Below are 21,984 nucleotides of genomic sequence, written 5' to 3'. Positions count from 1 at the left end.
AAATAAAATGATTTGCAGATGTGTTCAATACCCTTAAAGTACTATTTATTTTAATTGCCATGATGATTTTTCAGTGCTGAATATAAGCATGGAAATTAGCTTTTGAAGAGCCAGATTGAGCAGGACTTCAACTATTAGACTAATGATTATGTTGTAAGCATTATAATATATAGGAGGTATTACTAGCAAGTTCAAGTTTCATTAGGAAGCTGTACTGGGCTTACATAGCATGGTTTTGGCAAAAGGGGGCCTGCAGGGGAAAGGAGGAGAGAGTAAGTGGAGGAAGATGTTTGTCATTTGGTTTTAGATTCTCTATATGCTCAGTCAGTTTTGTCTGTGATAATTCATGAGTGATCTTCCTGTGTTCATCTCAACCACTCAGCTTTTTTTCATTGCATTGTCTTCCCCTGTTCCTTTGAAGAAGGGGGTAAGAGCAGTGTGGTGAAGTTGACCAGCCTTTAGTGTGAAACCATGTTAGTCTAAAGTACTAGTTGAAAAGAAAAGAAAAGAAAAGAAAAGAAAAGAAAAGAAAAGAAAAGAAAAGAAAAGAAAAGAAAAGAAAAGAAAAGAAAAGAAAAGAAAAGAAAAGAAAAGAAAAGAAAAGAAAAGAAAAGAAAAGAAAAGAAAAGAAAAGAAAAGAAAAGAAAAGAAAAGAAAAGAAAAGAAAAGAAAAGAAAAGAGAAAAGGGAGAGGAGAGGAGAGGAGAGGAGAGGAGAGGAGAGGAGAGGAGAGGAGAGGAGAGGAGAGGGGAGGGGAGGGGAGGGGAGGGGAGGGGAGGGGAGGGGAGGGGAGGGGAGGGGAGGGGAGGGGAGGGGAGGGGAGGGGAGGGGAGGGGAGGGGAGGGGAGGGGAGGGGAGGGGAGGGGAGGGGAGGGGAGGGGAGGGGAGGGGAGGGGAGGGGAGGGGAGGGGAGGGGAGGGGAGGGGAGGGGAGGGGAGGGGAGGGGAGGGGAGGGGAGGGGAGGGGAGGGGAGGGGAGGGGAGGGGAGGGGAGGGGAGGGGAGGGGAGGGGAGGGGAGGGGAGGGGAGGGGAGGGGAGGGGAGGGGAAAGGGAAAGGGAAAGGGAAAGGGAAAGGGAAAGGGAAAGGGAAAGGGAAAGGGAAAGGGAAAGGGAAAGGGAAAGGGAAAGGGAAAGGGAAAGGGAAAGGGAAAGGGAAAGGGAAAGGGAAAGGGAAAGGGAAAGGGAAAGGGAAAGGAAAAGGAAAAGGAAAAGGAAAAGGAAAAGGAAAGGAAAGGAAAGGAAAGGAAAGGAAAGGAAAGGAAAGGAAAGGAAAGGAAAGGAAAGGAAAGGAAAGGAAAGGAAAGGAAAGGAAAGGAAAGGAAAGGAAAGGAAAGGAAAGGAAAGGAAAGGAAAGGAAAGGAAAGGAAAGGAAAGGAAAGGAAAGGAAAGGAAAGGAAAGGAAAGGAAAGGAAAGGAAAGGAAAAGAACAACTACAGAGAAATGATAGCTGAAATTATTTGGGATGTTGGATTAGTTGATTTGGTTATTACTGAAGTGGCACAATAATACTGCTAACATAACAAAGATTTATGTATATTTTATGCAAATATGTAAGTTTAGAAATCTATACAAATAAGGTAGTCTGATGATTCCTAAATATAGGTTAGAAAATGTTTCCAGAAATGGTTAATAAACCATGTAATAAGAGTTAAGAGATGTAATAAGTTTCTTTAAATGAATGTTACCTTGGTGCTCTCTGAAGGATGTTCAGTTGCATGAAACCCTCTTGCTTTGTATGTGCTTAAATGAGATTGTAGTTGTTAACATAGATGTCATGAGGCTCTGTCATTTTGTTTTTTGCACAGAATTTTTATAGATAAAAACTTTCCTTTTATCATTGTAGGCCTCAGCTTCTCCTTTCATGTACTTTTGCTAATAATTTCATAATAGCTAGACAGTGATAGACTTTGCAAAGTCATGATTTTTGCTCTCATCTCTAATCTGGTTGAATCTAGCAGCTGGTAAGACCAAATTTTACTTTTTTCTACTTCTTGTATTCAGAGAAGATAGCTGGAGAAGAGGCTGAGTGATATTGCATAGATGAGCATGTAGAGGCCAGACTGAGAATTTACCCTAGAATTCTTGAATTCCAGTTTTGCAGTTAAATATATACAATGCCAATCACCCAAAAGACCCTATTTGAACTTCATTTCTGTGGTGTTCATTACAGTGCTATCAGAATAATGACTGAAGCCTTACGTATCTATTCCTTATGTAGGCTATTGTGCTTTCTCATAAAGGTGTATGTATGTAATTTTCTACCTGCTTCTAGAATGCTGTATTCTAGGTGGTTTTTTTGCAAAGAGAAAAGTCAGAGATTTTCCTTTGTCTTTGTAGGAAGGTGAGTATGCATTTGTAAAATAAACATATTAAGTGCAGTAACTAAAGTAACAATAACATATTACATTGCATTTATTCCTCTTCCACATTTCTGTTAGGGCCAAAGGTGCTAGGCAGTTAAGAATATAGTGACATAACCATTTGTAAACAAAAGCAGGTGTGCTAGAATACAATGAACAAAGCCCTCTAACTTATTTTTTTAATATCAAAGGTGAGCTAAGCAAAGAAGAAATTGCAGTTATTTATTGTCTTTTTCATTAAGTGTGGCAAAGACAGTCTTAAACAATGCAGGAACAGTAAGAAACATTTCCATCTTGGATTCATAGTACTCATCTCAGTGAATATTTAAAAATCTGCCACCATATGATGATTTGTGGTATCTGACTACACCAGCAAGGACCAAGTCTTCGATATATCCTGTAATTATAACAGTCTGAAAAAAAATGAGGAGTCAACTTACTTATATTCCATATTTGAGTCAATAACTGAGGATATATTCTGACATTTTTTATTTTGATCTTAGGATGGCCTTGCAAGATACACAGTGTCTTCATGAGTATTCTCCCCAGGGCGCAGCACTCCAACAGAGTTTACGTGAATACATCAGGATAAAATGACCACGTTAGAACGAACTATCTTAAAAACAGATAGTAAATACATTGCTCTAAGAGTCTGATCCAGTTTCCAGTTTGGCAAATCCGTCATACCACTGAACAGGTTTTAATTTCAGCTTATTTATCTTTTAGGCTGATTTAAGTATTTATTACTATTATTATTATTGTAAAAAAAAAATAAAATCATTTTTATATAAACTAATCAAAATGTTCAGAACAAATAACGTTGAGTATTTTGAAGATAATACTGTCTGAAGACATCATTCCTTAGAAGCTTCTTGAAAAAGAAATTCTGGCAAGTCTTTTAACATTGCATGGTGACCAGGAAGTTTTCTCTCCACAGTGGTATGCAATTTTCTTGACATGTACATTCCTGATTTCATATGTTGTGTATACTCTGTCAGTTCTCTCTGTTGAGAAAAGTGATAGGAACAGAGTTAATTTCTCAAGCAGAAAGAAATCTGGCAATCTCTTTTTTGGGACTGACACTTCTAAGAAACTTGAGGGTTACACACAGACCCATCGCTGAGGTCATTAATGCATATATTAAATAGCACTGGCCCCAGTATCGACCCCAGACATGTATTAGCAGTAATTATCCTTCAGGTGAGTTCAGCCTATTTTCCATTTCTTAGAGAGAATGTTGTTGAAGAGAGTATTCAAAGCCTTGCTGAAGTAAATGTAAATGATATCCATGTGTTCCCTTCATCTGTCCAATATTCTTCACATTACAGAAGGTTATCAGATAGATACTGCAGTGTTCATCTTGGAAATGGAACTACAGTTACTGTGAAGCTAGATACGTAAACCTGAAGTAATTATTTGTTTTCTTCTAGGAGGGGCTCTCACTTAACGTGATGGAGCATAAAAACTGGGAAGAATGAGGTAATGCAGGAAGAGTAGCTCTAAAGAAAGAAGTAAACTATTCACTCCACTTCCATAAGTGACACCAAAGACGCAGTCTTGATAGCCAGCTTTGTCCTAGATTTTGACTGAAGCAGGGCTTGGAAAATATCTGATTTTCTTTATGGGGGAGGACAGAAAGGGAACATTCATTGTTGTATCTATATTAAATGAAAATGCTTAATTAACAATGTTTAATTGCATTCGTAGTCCAACTTCTATCTACTACTTTCCCTGCCTTTTTTACATTCCAAATGTTGGTTAGTAACACCTAAGTCATTCATTGCTAATTTTGATTTTCCCATCATGAACTGTAATTACCGCTAAGCTATGGATGTCATTTATTTTACATGAAGTAGAAACTTTTATTGCTTTATAACATTATAGTAGAAACTGCATAGAATGGTTAAGATCATTAGCTCTTTTCAGCATATTCACACGTGAATAGAGACCTGGTCATCAACAGTTAGACTGGATGATCTTAGAGGTATTTTGCAGATTTGGAGATTCTGATTCTATGAATCTATGATTTATTCAATATTAGAGGGAGGATTAGCAGCTTCACAAAGTAGTAAAAGTAGGTAAAATCAGGCTCAAGTGTGTGTTATCATGAACAGGGTTGAAGTATGTTACCTTCATAAAGTCAAACTTGTGTGCATAGGTTTAAAAGGATTAGGGTCTAAATTGTTAGCAAACCTCTGAGATTCGGTGAGCTGCAGCTTTCTTCTTGTGAGTAATGATTTTAATTTGAAACATTCTGCCTAATTTCTGTTGTTCAAACTCAGAAGTTGGTTTCAAAAGTGTGTAAGTTTGGAAAGAAACAATATTACAGTCATCCTTATATTTATATCTGGATAGCATACAGAGTTGGAGTGCGTGAGATGAATCAAAGCAGATATCAGTAAAGAAGCTGCAATACAAGAATAGAAATTCTGGATTTTCTATCATCTAGCATATGTGTAAAAATAATATCTGGTTTAGGAATGAAATGAGGTTATTGCGCATGAAATTATCACTTGATTGGGCAAAAAGAGGATCTGTACTCTTTTTGTTGTCATTCTAGAATTTGTCTACTTATCCAGAAGCAGGCATGTTATCTTGATATCATAGTGTGTGACATTCCAGCTAATAGTTAATAGCATAAGGATTCGGTACAACACTACATTAAGGGGAAGACAAAGAATGCAGATGCATGTATTTAGTGAGAATCTTTTCTGCCACATGTGCTCTTCCATCAGCAGTTGCTGTAAAAATTTGGTCTACTACTCAGCCTGATTAGAGATGCTGTTGCTGAACTCATCAGAAATGAATGCTTTATATTATATCTTGTGTTCTGGTACAGAGGATAGAGATAAGCAGCATCCGCTACTTGTTTGACTTCTTGATCTGTCATAAGGCCAAGCATAACTTGGAATGGTAGAAATGCCATTGTGTAATGATAACTCCATCAGGAAAGATATTTTTTACCTTGATCAACAAATTCTTCCTGCTGGAAGATGTTATTCAGAATGAGAAAAGAGACGTGTTTAGTTTTTGCTCAAAGCATGCTAGCCTTAATACAAGGGGTGGGACGACAACAACAACAACAACAACAACAAATAAAAATGTACTTCAGAAGAAGAAAACAATTATGTATATGAGTAAAATTGTCAGGTATTCATTTACTGCATCTGCCAAAAAGGACAGTGCATTTGGCTGCATGAACTATTTATATTGGGTCAGTTATCTAGTTGTTTTTCAAGTAAAATCAGGAAAAAAAAATGGTTTTATACGTAACTCTATGCCTTGAAACAGGAAGAATTACTAACTAGCTAAATGCTTTTAAAAGCTGTCAGTAGGACAGTCGTAGGCTTATTTTTCTGTTTAGCCAACTTATTATGTTCTTTGAATATTTCTTTATGAAATAAAAGGGACATCTTTGGAGCAAATAGCTGGTAGTGAAATTAATCTGAAATTTATGTCATTGCTATTCTGTCTTCTTGTAAGAGTACTCTATGCTAATACACACACAATGTCTGTGAATAGAAAGAGTTCTGAAGTTCCATCATTTTTTCCCATTATTTCTGCCTTACCAGTTAAACAGTATTATTCTCAATTTAGGATAGATAGAAAATATAAGATAGGCTGGTGTTTTTCACCAGATGTTAAGTCATTTCCATTTGGGGGATTTTTAAGTCAACTAGCTTTTAAAGTAAAATTTTTACTGATGGTTCTCACATGCTCCAGCCGTACCAAACGTAAAACCAATGGCTTTGTCTCTTGGTTCCACAGAAAGTTTCAAAGCAAAAGCTCAGGCATACATTTATCTGATTTGCATCTGCCCTGGCTGTACTAACGGGGAATGTAAGCTCTGTGTCCCAGCTTCTGCTGACACTTGATGCTGACAGAACTATGGTTGTATAGATGATTCAAGAATATTTATATTGTCTAATATACTTAGATGCACATGTCTAGGTTAGCATCTAAAAACCCTTACTTACGTAAAGAGGAAGATAGATTTTGTGAAAGATCAGATTATAGGCTGAAAGTCACTCTCCTTGAGCTAACAGTTTTGTTGGAGTGTTTTATAGGACCAAGGGACTTCTATGAGGCCCCGAAGTGAAAAGTATGAATTCTGCTTTCTATGACATACTTGAGAACATTTGTACTCAAAAGAATTTTAGAGTCATCAGCAAAGTAAGGCAGGTTAGTCCTGTTCATCCTGTTTGTATAGATGTAGTAGATAATAGAATTGATGTGCTGGCTAGAAATGAACTATGGTGCGTGCCATATAAACAGATTTATGGTTTGGGGACTTTTTTTCTGTTCTTGGTCTAAATCTAGAGAGGTAACAGCTGTTACCTTTCTACTGAGGTCATTCCAGAAGTAGTGTCTCCATAGAAAGTACAACAGATGCAAAGACCAGATTGTTCGATAGAACAAATTCTTGGCTACCAAACTATTTTTCAACATAGTCGCAACTATTAGTTGATTCGTGCAGGTGAGCTGATCTTCATTTCATTGTGTGACAGAAGGACACCCCTTCTGGAACGTGGCTTATTTTTCACACTGCTGAAATGCACGTCCCTCAGCCTCATTGTGCTCACATCCTCTGTTTGGTTCTTATAAACAGGGCAAGTATCGATGGATGTCAGAGAGCCAATTTCTCCACATAGAGGAATTCAATGACATACCTTTGCTTATGTTAGATGCCATTTTGTCAAACTGCCCCTCTGCTACCATCAGTCACACAGCAACAAAATGTAACAGAGTATTGGCAGGAAGGTTCAGCCTCTACTATCGTACCACCAACATCTGTCCATGTCATGGGCCAGGGTAATGAAATAGTAGTCTTTTCTTTTGGAGAAGCCTTTATATATTATAACTGGCTTTTATTTTCAGAAAAAAAATGTAAAAATAAATGCTCCTGAATGACACAGAAGTTATTCAGAAATGCTTTCAGGCTCTGGGAACCCCAAGAACTCACAGGAGCATTGTGAATTTCCCAAATGTGTTATCAACTAGCAAAATAATGCTGTTGTTGGAAGAATCTGAAGGTTATCGTGCAAAATGTGTTTATATTGTTGAAGTGAGAGGAAATGATGGTAACTCCCAGAGTAAGGGGTGAACTTCCTCTTCTGAATATTCTGACTTGCAATACCCTCTCCCAATGCAAGATTAGTCCTGATCACTTTCAGAAGAATCAGGAACATTGTTAATGAACAAAGAAGTTATTTTCAAAATTGATAGTCCACATATATGTCTATATGGTTATAAAGTATAAATTTTACAAACAAAAATGACATTTACTTCTTTTTTAATTATCTGCATATTTTCAACGTAACTGTTCAAAAATTTTCATTATTTTCCTTTTATTTTTTTCTTATTGAATATATGTATTTGTTTCCTCATTGGTACTTGTTCTTTTTACCATTGAGCCAGGGATCATAACCACTGCTACTTGGAACATTAATCATTCTTTAAAACTTCATCTTATGATTAGAAACCACCTCTTCTAATTTGGAGAAAGTTAGAGCTAATTGAAACCAGTTCAGATCTTGCTCATGTTGTCTCCCTCAGCTCATCACTATTCCCCATTTTCTTCAAAATAAAGCTTAGGTTTCAATTTTTTTTTTTTTTTTTTTTTTTCATTATTAACCTTTTTTTTTTTTTTTGGCTTTTTCTGGGCTGCTATTTCTAGGACTATTTGGTAGGTATTTCACCACCTTCCTGAGCTGGCAGGCACACAACAGCACAGACATTTAAAGAATACTTTCTTTTGTGCTGCCACAAAAAAATAAAGTATATTCTTCAAAGTCTGCAGTGTTGTTGGATTAGCATGTCCTTTAATATAGAGAAAACAGGTTGATAGAATGATTATTTGTCACTTTACATTATGTCCAGTCTATAGTAGATCCAATTGTGCAACAGATAACACTCAGAGCCTTGCTTAGAATTTCCATATGTTCAGATAGTTCAAAGATGTGGATGTCTGAGAGCATAGAACCCTAAAACTGTTTATCCAGATATAGATAAATAAATATTTATAATACCTATATCTTATTTAACAATGTAAATGTTAAAATTTAAATGCTTTGGTGATATCAAAGCTTATCATGGTCAATAAATAACCCTCTGGTCCCTTTCATCTGAGTATTTATTCAGACCTAAAAGAAAAACCACAAAAAAAAAAAAATCTCCTGTTTTTTTCTCAAAAGTGGACTTGTGCCAATGGAATAGCCTCATTCTTCTTTAGCCATCTGTAAAAGAAGAGAGATTGTTGTAGATCTGTACATGTGGACTTAGTAAAATGAAGCCTTTGACTCTTATTTTAAATGCGACTGTATAAACCTTGCTGAACTTAGGGCAACTAAATCTGCTCCCAGCTTTCCTGGCTTCATCTTAAACTAGAAAGGCACTTCACCTCTAAGTATCAAGAGATCAAGAGTCTCAAATCAGGTGAAACTTTGAACTTTCACATAAATACTGTCTTTTTTTTTTTTTTTAACTCAAAATGCTCAGTAGTCATAAAGCCATTAAAAATGCCCCAAACTTATTTCTGTTTGAGAACAAACTAATGATTATTTTTGGTAGATGTACTGCATGCAAAACAGCAACAAGAAAAGACTGTTTCATAGATTTTTGCTGAAAAGTGATAGTTTAAATACAATCTTGTTTTTTTTACAATATTCTGCTGTAGTGTTTATTTCTTTGTTTAAATGTAAAGTGATAGAACCTGATATCTCATCCCAAAAACAAATGTTTACAATATTCATGCACATAAATCTGCAGGGGAAACAAAATACAGAAATTTCTCGTTAATGCAGTACATTTTCTGGTGATTTTATAGTCTAATTTTCTGTGGTTCCCTACAGAATGAATGCTGTTCAGAAAGCAATTCTATAAAGTACTTTGTGAATAACTATTATCGGCTAATTATTAGAAATTGCATGTTGTTGTTAATTGCATAAATAAATTGTTTTATCTGAAAGCCATTTTAAAAATGTTGGGTGTTTGAAGCATATATGGTTTTGATGTTCCTGTATAAAACGTTAAACTGTTTAGCTCAAAAATAATGGCATGGCCATTATGTATACCATTTTTTAAAATATTTTTAAAGCATTTTTATACTCTATTGCATTGAAAAGGGAAAGAAAAAAAAATAATTTCAAAAGCTTTCTTTCTTTTTTTTTTTTTTTTAATTGTAGCCTGATGAATATTCAAATTAAAAACTTTTATACTTCTTTGTGGAGGTGTTTGCATGAGATTGCTCTTGCAGTGGCCTTGATAAACTGGAACCTTTAATTCTTCTTGTTCTAAGTCAGTCAAGGAATGCAAAGTGTTTTTTCCTAGCTGCATACATTGATTATTCTAGCTTTTTATGTACATCTGGGCAAAATCAAGAACTATAGAAGTTTCTCTGGCAGTCATTGTATTCCTTCAACTCTGTAAACTCAAAGATAAACAGAAGTGGCAAGACTGAGTAGGCAGATGTTTTCCATTGACTTCCATTGGGTCAGAATTTTATACCAGGTCTATTTTGCACATGAGAAAACAGGTCAAATCACACAAAAAAAAATTGAAACCAAGAATAATAGATACATGCAGAGGGCAGAATCTGTTCACATGTGAGTGTCTTTATACAAATTACCTGTACAGCCAATGGTGAGAAATGGGTTCTTCTAATCTACTTTGCATGTATTCCTAAGGTAGACATCTGAACTGTGCCTTCTAGACTCAAATGAGATGAACATCACTTTTGTAAGATGAATAAAATATTACAGTGAAAGGTTATGAACAAATCCCTTGAAGGTACGAAAGTCATTCCAAAAGTGATGCCTCCTATTTCTTTCCAAGGAAGTGACAACATCACAACAGATTCAAAGAGCAGAGTAACAGTGCTTCATAGAGCAAATTCTCAGCTACACACCACTATTTTTCAGTATAGTCACCATCATTAGCCAATCAATATGGATGAGCTGGTCAAGACACTTCATTTAGTGGTGTGACATGTGCATGTAATGTGACATCTGTAAAGGTCTGTAGCTGGAGCAATAGTATTTAATTAAAATTTGTGGGCCATACATGCTTTATCAGAGTAGCTTCAGAACAAAGATGAAAATCATAAAATCACAGAATGACTTGGGTTAGAAGGGATCTCAAAGATCATCCAATTCCAACCTCCTGCTATGGGCAGGGCTGTTGATGTCTAGATCAAGCACTAGATTGGGGTGCCCAGCCCCCAGATGTGAACACTTCCAGGGACAGGATATCCACAACCTCTCTGGGCAGCCTATTTCATCACTTCAGCACCGTCTCAGTGAAGAACTTCTCCCAACATCTAATCTAAAACTATTCCCACTTCTCCTATCACTATCTACCCATGTAAAAAGTTGGTTTCCCTTCTATTTATAATCTCTCTTTAAATACTGGAAGGTCTCCTCAGAGTCTTCACTTCTCCAGACTGAACAAGCCGGGTTCCCTCAGCCTGTCTTCATAGGAGTGGCCCTCCTCTGGACCCACTCCTACAGCTCAACATCTTTCTTGTGGTGGGGGCCCTAGGTCTGGACACAGTACTACAGATGGGGCCTCATAAAGGCAGAGTAGAGAGGGGCAATCAACACCTTGCATTTGGCTTTGTTGAGCCTCATTGGTTTCACCTGGGCCCACCTTTCAAGTTGATCAAGGTCCCTCTGGATGACATTCCTTCCTTCTGTAATGTCAGAAAACACTCAGTGTCTTCTGCAAACTTGCTGAGGGTGCACTTGATCCCATTATCTACGTCACTGATAAAGATTTCAAAGAATACCTGTTCCAAGATAGATCCCTGGGAGACACCATTTGTCACCAGCCTCCACCTGGAAACAGAGCCGTTAACCACAGCCTTCTGGCTACAACCTTCCAACCAATTCCTTATCCACGAAGTAGTCTACCCTTTGAACCATATCTCTCAAATTAAGAGAGAAGGATGTGGTGTGGAATTATGTCAAATGCCTCACAGAATTCTAAGCAGATGATTAGTTGCCTTCCCTTTGTCCACCAGCGTAAGGCCAGTGATGAAAAGACCCTGGGAATCCTGGTGGACAAGTTAATATGAACCAGCTCTCTGCCACTGCAGCAAAGAAGGTGAATTGCAATCTGGGCTGTATTAACAAGAGTACAATCAGCAAGTCAAGGAAAGGCATCTTTCCCTTCAATTTGGCATTTTTTATCCAGTTTGAAGCTTTTCAGTGCAAAGAAGACATTGACATCCAGATGGTCAAGAGAGCTGGAGGACGTGCCATATGAGAAAAAGCTGAGAGGGTTGAGTTTGTTCACTTCTAGAAAGGTAAGACTGAGGAACATCATAATATTGCTATCTACAGCTGCTTGATAAGAGGTCTTGGAGGTGATAAGCTCATACTGAAGATGCAATGATCACAAGTTGAAACAAGGAAAATTTTGATTAGAGGCCAGTAGAATTTTCTGCACCACTACAGACATCAAATGCTAGCACAAGGTCCCAAGAGAAATTATTGGAACTCCATCCCTGAAAACAATCAGAACTCGCCTAACAATATCCATCTGAATTTGTCCTGAGCAGGAATCAGAAAAGGTATCTACAAAGATCTCTTCTAATTTAAAATGTTGTGTTCCATGCTAGAAAGCAAAATCTAAATTTATGTTTTTACGCCATAAAATAAACAAATAAATTAAAAGAAACAATTTTGGGGACGTGAGGAAAATACCTATTGCCATTTAGTAGTAACCACACAGTACTACCTCTGTGACTAGATAGATTTAAGAGAACCAGAAATGCTATGTGGTATGTCACTGAAGTAGAGGGAAGAAGGAACAAACAAACAAGTAAGCAAGCAAGCAAACAGATAGATGGATAGATAAAACATGACTATATGCAGCAGAGTTCAGAAAGTACTACTGAACTGGGATGTCTGCAGTGCCTGCTGATGCCTTCTTACAAGTTGCCTTCTGGTGTCCTCTGTGCTAATTTTTATGTAAGTCACATTGTAACCATTAAAAATTATGAGTATTTGTAGAACATACCATAAAATGTCATATTACAATTGATGTAATCTGCTGCTATCTTGGAATTTTCGTAAACTATTACAGTATAATGATGCCTGATAGCAGTGCTATAATTAATCTAAAGATATAATTTCCACTAAAACCTCTTATTTTCCAGAACTTATACATCTGATGAAAATTTCTCCTAGGTTGAAACAAGGTACACATGATTCTGACTATGGAAGGAATTATTTGCAGTACATTAACAGAAGAAATTATGATCATTTCTTATGACATTTTGAAATGAGTTTTGCTTTAGTAAAATAAATGCAGCAAGTAGAATCTGGAAGTGATGAATGCCTGCTAGCTTTAGTGGAGATACTCTGAGATGCACAAGACATTGAAATAGGTGTGGGTCACCTGCTTTTCACTAGTTACACTGCCGGAACCAAATTTGCTGTAAAATAATGGCTTGATTTACTGTGCCTTTCTTCTGATGTTTACCAAAAATGTCTACAGATTTTTCTTTCACATTCAGTAACAGCTGAGAAGCACAAAGATGTTCTTAATATTTCAAAAGTGTTTTTATTTGTTTGAGAATCCTTTTTCCAAATAATTGAGAATAAAATAATTATTTTACAGGACAAATGAAACTTTGGGGTAGTGTTACAGAAAAAACACAGCAATAATTCTGTTGTATTAAGTGAATATCCAACTATTGTACTAGAGGAACATAAAATGTCTACAAACCAACAAAGAGTGAATACGTATGACTTCCAGTTTGAAAAAGACCTCCCCAAATAGTGCCTGAAAGCAGAATGTAACCTCATCCTCTTCCATTTAGTGGATGAGCTTTCATAGCTTTTTACATCATCCTAAGACAGTGATAAGGAAAAGGATAATAGTTATGACTACATCTGATCCTAGGATCCTGAGGTGCATTTAAAGCAGTGTGGCCAGCAGGTCAAAGAAGGTGACCCCTCTGGCTAGGCCTTACCTGGAGTACTCGGCAGTTCTGGGCTCCCTGGTATAAAAAAGACAAGGATCTCCTGGAGAGAGTCCAGCGGAGAGCCACAGAGATGATAAAGGGCCTGCATCTCCCCTGTGAGGAAGGGCTGGGTCACCTGGGTCTGTTCAGACTTGAGAAAAGAATATTGAGAGGGGATCTGATTAATGTTTACAAATATCTTAAGTGTGGGAGACAAAGGGACATGGCCGACTTTCTTTCAGTGGTCTGTTGGGACAGGTTAAGGGGAAATGGCCATAAACTTGAGCACAGCATGTTCTGCACCAATGTGCAAAGGAAATTATTCACAGTGAAGGTGACGGAGCACTGGAACAGGCTGCCCAAGTGGATTCTCCTTCTCTGGAGACATTCAAGACCAGCCTACCTGTGCAGCCTGCTGTAGGGAGCCTGGTTTGCAGGGGGGTTGGACTTGGTCCCTTCCAACCCCTACAATTCTGTGATTCTGTGAGTTCTGTGATCAGTGAAGACACTCTCAACTCAGTTTTTAACCACTTTCTCCACATCAGGTCCTTCGTTCTTGACATTGTTTCCCCCTTGTAGATATTCTCCATCTGGAGGATACAAATACAAAGAGAGAGTGAGTGTAAGCAATAGAAGATCGCAGTAGACATCAGAACTCTCCTGGGAAAAAAATGTGATGCAGTTCTGTTTCTGATACATAGCAAAAAATATATATATCTTTTTTTTCACAAATACCATTGGACCTTTCTTACAAGCATCCTTATTACAGTTTTTAAACAAACTATATGTGAAATTCTGTCTTTCTTCCTTCTTTTCCTAAGTCATCATCATATTCATATTCATTCTGATATAATGATTTTTGGTATCTAATTGTCATAGTATTGCCTGGTCAAATCAGATGTAAAAGAATCAACTTGTTTTAAATTATGGAAGGTAAAACTCAAGAAATAAATTAAAAATTGTACATAAATATTCACACAAATTTTGAAAGAACTCTTTTTGGTTGTGTTCAAAGCACTTAAGCATTAGTTTTTCCAAATATTTCAATAAGGATACGTGACAAACTGATAGAATTTTGAAACCTTATTACAGAGGGAACAAAGATTTAAATCCCAAGTTTATTTAAGTTACAGATTGTTTTTCTTATGCATTCTGTTCTTTATCACCTATACTTCAGAATTTGAATATAAAATCCCTTCTATTAAAACCCATATTTTAAGAAAATATCATCATTTGCAAGTAGATGGAACTTTGATGAAACAAGTTTGTTAACCCCCATATAATGGTGAATAAGACTGTGTATTAGGAGTGACATTCTACATATTTGTAATACATTATTCTGTGTAATAACAATTGTTTTTAGGGATGACATTAAGAAAATGCTCCTTCACTCTGGTGTCAAAGACTAACTACTGCAAAATTGTATTTGATGCTGCTCTGCAAATGAGTTTTGGGAACATCATGATTCATTTAGATATATTTTGATTATACATTCTAACTGAGTAAGGCTTGGGAAGTCATGTTTGAACTTCCTAATGAGACGGTAGAGTATGAACAGAATTTTTTGTGAAATTAATTATTAAATGTAAATGTTAGTGAAAAACCGATATATAGATAGCTAAGCATTTAAATAGAGTTCACAGTTCAGCACTTGCAAGTCACTTGTGGGATTTATGCATTTTATCACAACAATATAACTATCATTTTGTAAGTCTGTTTTTGCTAGTGAAGATGTAACATGAATTGCTTATTATATAGGTTTTAATGATTTGATATGCAAAAAAATCTGAGGATTCATTTATCCATTTTAAAAATTGCACAAGTAACAAACCTGTACACCTGCTCTAGAGATAGGAGAGGTAACATTTTATGAAAATGTTTGTAGTATTTACTCTGACCATCTTTTTTTGTTTAAATTGAACAGGTTTTATCAGCTTCAGAACAAATGTACAATTGTGATATATGTTTACTAGTAACAAGTTTAGCTTAGTATGCTACGCAATGTGCTTGAAATTTCATGGGAGTATTCAGTGACAGAAGAATTATGTAGCAAACAGTCTGGTTTAAATTTTACTTTTAGGAAAAAAAAAAAAAAAACGAGAAAAAATAACCAACAACTGTAAAATAGAGGGACTTCAACCACCCCAGTATCTGTTGGAGGGATAATACAGCAAAGCATTGGCAATCCATGAGATTCCTTCCTTCTCCGAGTGATACAGGAGCCAATGAAGAGAGTTGCTATGCTACACTGGATCTCGTTCTCACTGACAAGGTGAGGTTTTCAGGGAAGGCAAAAGTCAAAGGCAGACTTGACTGCAGTGATCATAAAATGGTGGAGTTTAGGATCCCTAGGGCTGATGAAGGGAAGGGACTGTTTCACACTGCTTTGCACTGGTGGAGTTTCGCATCAAACAGTGAGTGCAGACTTGGGCACTAAAATATAAGAAGGACATAAAATTATTAGAGAGCATCCGATGTAGGGTGACAAAAACGGTGAAGGGTCAAGAAGCCAAGACATAAGTGAAGCTGCTGAGATCCCTTGATTTGTTCAGTGCAAAGAAGAAGAGACTGAGGAAAGGCCTCATGGTGGCCTAATGGTCGAGGAGGGAGCAGCACATACTGTCTTTCTGGACTTCAGTAAGGCCTTTGACACACTTTCCTGTAATATCTTCATAACAAAACTGATGAAGTATGGGCTGGATGAGCAGGTAATGAGATGGATTGAAAGCAGACTGAATGGCCAGGTGCAGAGGGTAGTAGTCAGTGACACAAAGTCGAGTTGGAAACCAGAATAGAGCAGAGTACTCAAGAGTCAATATTGGGTCCAGTCTTGTCTAATATCCTCATTAATGATCTGAAACAGGGGTAGATGCTCTCTGAGCAGACTCATAGAGGACACAAAACTAGGGGGAAGGACTGACTCATCCAACAGGACCACTACAGACTGGAGAGCTGGGCTGACAAAATAAAAAACTTCTTGTTCAATGGGAAGTGCAGAGTGCTGCATCTGGGGAGGAACAATCCCAGGCACCAAGACAGCTCTGCAAGAAAGGACCTGGGAGTTCTGGTGGACACCGAGTTGAACATGAGTCAGCAGTGTGCCCTTGCTGCTAAGAAGGCTAATGGTATTCTTGGTTACATTAGATGGAGTATCACCAGCAGACTGAAGAAAGTGATCCTTCTTCCCCTTTACTAAGCACTGATGAGGCCACACTTGGAGTACAATGTCCAGCTCTGGGCCCGTCAGTACAAGAGAAAGACAGTGAGGCTCTGGAGCATGTTCAGAGAAGGGCAATGGAGCTGGTGAGGGTTCTGGAACACAAGTCTTATGAGAAGCAGTTGAGGGAGCTGAGATCTTTTAGTCTGGAGTATGCTCAGGGGTAACCTTATTATTCAACTACCTGAAGGGAGGTTGTGGTGAGGTGGGAGTCACCCTCCTCTCCCACATAACCAGCTATAGGACTAGAGGGAATGGCCTCAAGTTGCACCAGGAGAGATTCATGTTGGACATTAGGAAATACTTCTTCTCTGAGAGAGTGAACAGGCCCTGGAACAAACTGCTCAGGGAGGTGGTAGAGTCACCATCCCTGGAGCTGTTCAGGAAATTTTATATGTTGAACTGAAGAACATGGTTTATTGTGAAATACTGGTGATAGGTGGACAGGTGGACTCATTGATCTTAGAGGATTTTTCCAACCTTGGTGATGCTATGATTCTATGATTCTCTGATTTAAACTCAAGAATTATCAAGAAGTGGAGATTGCCTCTGATATTCCTGAATATGTTCTGTAGGTGTGTAGTATAATATTGTCATATCTTTGTATTTACTATGTCTCTGTTAAACATCCAAAACAAAATTAATATATACAATTCACTCATGAGCTTTTGATTTGAATTCTTTATTACATTGAATACTGGAAGAAAGGTGAGAGAAGTAAAAACAAAACTTCCATGAAGAGGCCTTGTGATATGTTTACATAAGATATTTCCTCTAATAAATATTGGTCATATGCCTTTTGGTAGAAAGTGAGCCACAGACAGATATAGGGGAGAATTAAATCAAAAGGAAGGTGTAAACATGCTGATGATGATTTAAAATTTTTCTAAATTATTCCACCTTATCAGGAGCTTCTGTTTATCCCCAGAACATTATTGGCAGGGCATGGCCACTGACATCTCTTGTTCTGTGTTGCTGTTGTGTAATTGCCTTGTTTCATTGCTTCAGCTTTGGTTGGAAGGCATTAAAAAATTTAGTGAGTGCTGCTACATAATCTTTACTTGGTATCTACTTGCTTTCAAGACTACAGTGATCTCCTGTTTCCTGCCTGGAACTTTTTAATTTTTCACCTGCCTTGTGAAACAGATTCCTAGACAGCTTTAATTATTTAACAAAACCAACAACTTGGTGTTCTGCAGCATCAGGGACTTTTGTTAAATAAAATACAACTGTGTAAACATGAGACTCTCATCCTTCCCTGATCTTCCTCTGTTTCTTCTATGTAAAATGGGAATAAATGTACTTACCCTTCATGTTTCCAGTACAAACATCAGAATAGTTTATTTCTTTATTATTTATATTGAGGATTTGTTTTTCATATAGGGACAAATAGTTAATAAACTGATGCCTCATTTGAATTTATTTGTAAGCAACATTACTGCTTCTATGGATATCACACTATGTCCAAAGTTTAGGTCAGACTTTGTTTTTTTTTAGAAGCCAATTCCTCTTTTAGATGTATACTTCCATTTGTAATTAGAACAACGTCTTCCTTCAGCTTCTGTTGGATATTTCATTAGCTGTGACATGACAGTGACAATTAGATAAGAACAAGTTTAATTGGAAAATATTAGGTAAAATAATAAAGAGAAATATTTTTTGTTAAGTTATTAAAAGAAACTACACCTTTGTTTTTGTAATCTTCACCTAAAACTTAGGTAGTTCTGGTAGTGTTGCTGATTATTTGGGGTGTTTAGTGCTTTCTACAATAAAATATTTTGCTGGTTTTTACATGCTTTTTCCAGTTTTCCATCTATTCTAGAACATTTTTCTTGAAAAGATGAGCAAAAATAGATAAGCAAAAGTAGAGCCATAGTGGTTGCTCTGGATAAAGTGGTTGAGAATGAGCTTGGGCAGCAAAAATGAGGACAGATCTTACTACTCCTGTGCCCTCAATTGACATAGTTGCTGAACCTAAACAAGCATCAGACTATAAAAGAGTATGTAGATCAGGGAGCCAGACCCAACCGGAAGAGAACTATCAGGGGACAAAACTGTAATTAGCTGCTGGTGATGGGAAGGTGGAGACTGTGACTGAGAGCAGAGCAAGCGTGGGGCTAATAGCATCTCTTCTCTGGCCTTCTTATTTTCTTTTTTTACAGAATACCGGAATGGAAAGGGGAAAGGAGGTAGTATAATAGTTAAGATTTTAGTTTCTGGTTCATTCACCCAGGGTACAAGATCGATCCACTGTCAATTTATTTCAGTAACGTAAAAAGATTAAATGTAAAGAATGCTTCCATAAAAGCATAAGTAAGAGAAGGGATCACAAAAGCAAGTAACTAATAAATGACACATTCTTCTTACTGGCAAACCGCAGAAGTATTTTTCCTCATTTCTTCTCACTGCCATTCCAGCTCCATCCTCTCTAATCATCTCTCTGCTGCTTTGGCTCTGACTGCTCTAAACCACATACAAATGTTTCCTTTCTTTCTCTTATCAATACTATCCCAGGACACAGCTATGGGTATTAAGAAGAACAAACTCTGCTGACTTATGGTTTTGCACATACTAAGAAAGTGTGAAGTGGTGGTTTCCCCCTTTCAGCTAGCTCAGAATTTTCATGAGATGCAGTAATCTTAAGTCTGAAACTCTGGCAGTGGGTATTTACGTGGAGAACCAGAACAAAGATTTCTGAACACCACCTAGGCTTCTTTAATTTTTAATCATACACATAAAAAAAATTGAATAAATGCTTAGTTTAGGAAAAGAAATTTCAGGCTTTGGACAAGGGATTCTCTGTTATCCTCACAGTTCTCTATGTGCATGTATGTTTCTATGTAAAAATATGTAGGGAAATATACTTTCTCTACAAAGAGGTGCAATGTGTGTCTTAACAGGGAAGGAATGTCAAGGATTCCGAATTGTGGAAAATCTTGTGGTCACACCTTGCCAAACACGCTCATAAAAATCAGCCTTTTTGTTTCTTTATTTCAGAGCAAGACATTTTAGGGATTGCTGGATTGAGAAAGAATTACAGAATCAGAATTGTTTGAGTTGAGTTTAAAGGTCATCTAGTCCAACTTCCCTGCAGTGAACAGGGACATCTACAGATAGATCAGGCTGCTCAGAGCCTGGTTCAGCCTGACCTTGAATGTCTTCAAGTACAGGGCATCAATCACCTCTTTTAGCAAACAGATCCTGCTAAGGAATCCATCCCCTTCTATCTTATAGTCCCCCTTTAGATAATGAAAGGCTGCTATCAGGTCTGCCTGGAGCCTTCTCTTCTCCAGGCTGAACAGCCCCAGCTCTCTCAGTCTGTCCTCATAGGGGTGGTGTTCCATGCGTGGGATCATTTTTGTGGCACACCTCTGGAAGCCCTCCAACCTGTCCATGTCTCTCCTGTAATGAGGACTACACGTCTGGACAGAGTACTCCAGCTGAGGTCTCAGGAGAGCAGAGTAGAGGTGCAGGATCGCCTCCCTCGACCTGCTGCCCATGCTTCTTGTGGCACAGCCCAGGATACGGTTGGCTTTCTGGGTGTGAGGGCACATCGCTGGCTCATGTCCAGCTTGCCATCCACCAGTACAGCCAAATCCTTTTTGTCAGGGCTGTGCTCAATCCTTTCATCCCCCAGCTTGTACTGATAGCAACTGGCATTGCAACAACCCAGGTGCAAGGCCTTGCACTTGGATTTGTTGAATCTCTTGAGACTGTCCTGGAGCCACTGCTCAAGCCTGTCCAGATCTTTCTGTATGGATCCCGTCCTTCGGTGTGTTGACTGCACCACACAGTTCAGTGTCATCTTTAAACTCACTGTGGGTGCCCTTGATTCCGCTGTGAATGTCATTAACAAAGATGTTAAAGAGTGTTGGTCCCAGCACCGCCTCCTGAAGGACACCCCTTGTTACTGATCTCCATCTGGAGATTGAGCCACTGACCACCACTTTCTGAGTATGATCTTGCAGCCAGTTTCTCATCCACTGAACAGGCTACCATCAAATCCATCTCTTTTCAATTTGGAGAGCGGGATGTTATGAGGGATCCTGTCAGAGGCCTTCCTGAAGTCCAGATAGATGCCATCAGTGGCTTTTTCATTACCCACAGATGCAGTTACACCATCATAAAAAGGTTGTTCAGGCATGACTTGCATGAAGTCATGCTGGTTGTCCTGTATCACCTCCCTTTCTTCCACGTGCCTTAGAATAGCTTCCAGAAGGATCTTCTCCTTGGTCATTCCCAGCACAGAGGTGAGGCTGACATGTTGGAAGTTGCCTTGTTTGTCTTTTCTACCCTTCTTAAAAATGGGTGCAATATTTTCTGGTCACCAGAAACCAGACTGATACAACTTTTCAAATGTTGTTGAGATTATCTTGGCAACTACATCAGCCAATTCCCTTGAGACTCTGGGATGCATATCATAGAGACCTGGACTTACGGATGTGAAAAATGACAGATGTTTCTTCTTTTGGAATTGTAGAGTAAGGATTGAACTGGAAAATTAAAAATCATATTTAAATGCATAAAGAGAAATTGGCAAAAAGAATGTGGTCTTTTATATAAAGTGATCCTTAGCCGGGAATGAGGAGATTAGTTTGTCAATGTAATAAAATTGTAAAGGAAAAGGACTTCCTGACAAATTAAGTTGGAAAGTTGGCCAGTTCAAGTGGAAATGCTTGAGATTTCTACCCCAATAATTTAAATTTTCTTTTGTTAACCTAATACACATAAAATAACCATTGTTTTTAAAAACTAATGGGATTTCTGTAAGGGAAGGGTTGTATTTAACTGTGTATCACTAGCAATGTATTATTTATTGATGTTATTTTATAATAAGCTTGTGAATTAAAATGCTAGGTTGATAAATAAGAAAATTACAAACACTTTCTTTTTAAATTCTGGCAACTTTCCAGCTTGTCGTTATAGGTAGGATTATCAAAATGCTTCAGCCTTGGGCTAATGCTCCCATTGTCATCAATGCTTGTCAGCCGGAGTGGGCCTCACCAACTTCCTTTGTTTTTGTAGGAGACAGAATGATTCAGATGCATCATTTTTTATTCTTTTCACATACTCATTTTAGTATTAGCCACAGACTCAAAGTGTCAGGCATGGAAACTGGAATATACATGTACTTATAGTAAGGCCTCTGGTTATACATAATTTGCATCGTCTAGTCATGTATAAATGCCCATATAATGGTATGTAAGAACCACTACAAAGACTAAAACTGCCTTTGCAGGCCACTATGCTCATTACTTAAATTTTGCATACCATTTTCAAAGAAGATTCATTCTGTAGAATTCAGAGCTTTTTGAAAAACGCTGGTGGCACAGAGCTATAGCTCTCACATTGATCCTCTTTCTTGACAGGCTCTAGATGCCCAAGTTAAGCCATTGACTGATTGTTATTGACACACTGCAGATATGAAAGAAGCAGATA

Source organism: Phasianus colchicus, chromosome 3 (assembly GCF_987193195.1).
Source record: "Phasianus colchicus chromosome 3, bPhaCol1.hap1.1, whole genome shotgun sequence".
Classification (NCBI taxonomy): domain Eukaryota; kingdom Metazoa; phylum Chordata; class Aves; order Galliformes; family Phasianidae; genus Phasianus; species Phasianus colchicus.
The sequence above is the reverse complement of the archived record's forward strand: the minus strand, read 5'-3'. Positions refer to the sequence as shown.